Here is a 1783-nt window from a genome sequence, read left to right as displayed (position 1 = left end):
TTATTTCTTATTTTATTTTTTTAAAGATTTTATTTATTTATTTTAGAGAGGGGTGTGCATGTGAGTTGGGGGAGGAGCAGAGGGAGAGGGATAGAGAGAGAATCCTAAGCAGACTCGGTGCTGAGTGTGGAGCCCTGAGGGGCCTGATCCCATGACCCTGAGATCATGACTTGAGCTGAAATTAAGAGTAAGACACTTAACTGACTGAGCCACCCAGGCACCCCACACTTTATTTTTTATGAGAAATTTGCACAGTACAGATTTGTTGGCTTTTCCATTTAATGTTTTATTGTTTTGACATAATCAGATAAACAATAGCTAGAGCTTAATTAGCAATTTAAAAGGTAGAGTAACAGGGTGCCTGGGTGGCTCAGTCGGTTAAGTGTCTGCCTTTGGCTCAGGTCATGATCCTGGGGTCCTCGGATTGAGTCCTGCGTCAGGCTCCCTGCTCAGTGTGGAGCCTTCTTCTCTCTCTCCCCACCCTCTCATTCAAGCTCTCTCTTGCTGTCTCTTTCACTCTCTCAAATAAGTAAATAAAATTTTTAAAAAAATAAAATAAAAAGTAGAGTAAGAAAACAAATTTTAAAAATTGTGAAGTCAAAGCTTGTAAAATAAAAAGTCATTTAATGAAGTAATTGCTTCAGTTAAAATGTCTTTTTGAGCAACTTGTGTGAGGTCAACTTCTTCCATCATACCCCAAAACAAATCCAGATTATTAGAGCATTAGCCCTCAAATGTTTTTCTCTATATGCTATAAACTCTTAAGTAGCCATTTTTAAACTTTTCTATATAACCTAATCAGCCATTTCCACTTCTTTTTGAAGACAACAGCCAATCTCAAGAAGTAGGTGTGACCTTAAGTGAGCTTAATCATATAAAAAGCACATTTGTCCAGAGAGGACTTCTTCTCTGGGGTAGATTGGCTGAATTTTTAGCTGCCAGGCTTTGGAGAGTGAAGAGTCCCTGCTGACCCTGCTAGCAACAGCCCTTCCAGACCTTCAAGAGCTTTCGCAGGTGAGGTTACTCAGTAGACTTTGTGAGTATGGAATTTAGAGTAAATATCTTCATGCCTACTTTTTCTTATAGAATTTAGCTGTTGTCCTGCTTGGGTCTTGTCCAAGCAAACAAATAGCTTTCTTAGTTATTTAAAATGCATCAATATTTAAAATATCTGTAACTAGAGCATTTTAATATACTAATATTTGTTATATTAAGTTATTTTTTTATTCTATTACCTTATGTGTTACTAAATATTTTTAGGTCCTAGAGATTTTGGCAGATTTTTTTTTAAAGATTTTATTTATTTATTTATTTGAAAGAGAAAGAGAGAGGGAGCAGGGGGAGAAGCAGAGAGAAAGGAACAAGCAGGCCCTGTGCTGAGCTTGGAGCCTAATTGCAGAGCTTGATCCCACAACCCTGAGATCATGACCTGAGCCAAAATCAGGAGTCGGAGGCTTAACCGACTAAGCCACCCAGGCGCCCTGAGATTTCTGCAGTTTTTATGCAATTATGGAACCCATAAAGCACCTGAAATATTCAACATAGTGTATGCATGTAATAGTCTTTATACCCAACAACCTAAAAGTTTAGTATGCTGAATTAATTAGAAAAACTTTGTTGTAAAAGTCCTATTTGCTGTCCCTCTAAAACCCTCAGTTTGCAGACTAGATTTGAAAAGTGTCCAATATAGATCCAACCAACTGGTAAGGACTCTCAAGAAGTGGTATTAGTCACCAGGGGGAAACACCAAAAATAAAGATGAATCGATCATGCTTCCTTTAAC

Source organism: Mirounga leonina, unplaced genomic scaffold (genome assembly GCF_011800145.1).
Source record: "Mirounga leonina isolate KUSES-001 unplaced genomic scaffold, KU_Mleo_1.0 Mir_153, whole genome shotgun sequence".
Classification (NCBI taxonomy): domain Eukaryota; kingdom Metazoa; phylum Chordata; class Mammalia; order Carnivora; family Phocidae; genus Mirounga; species Mirounga leonina.
Note: the sequence above shows the minus strand (reverse complement) of the source record.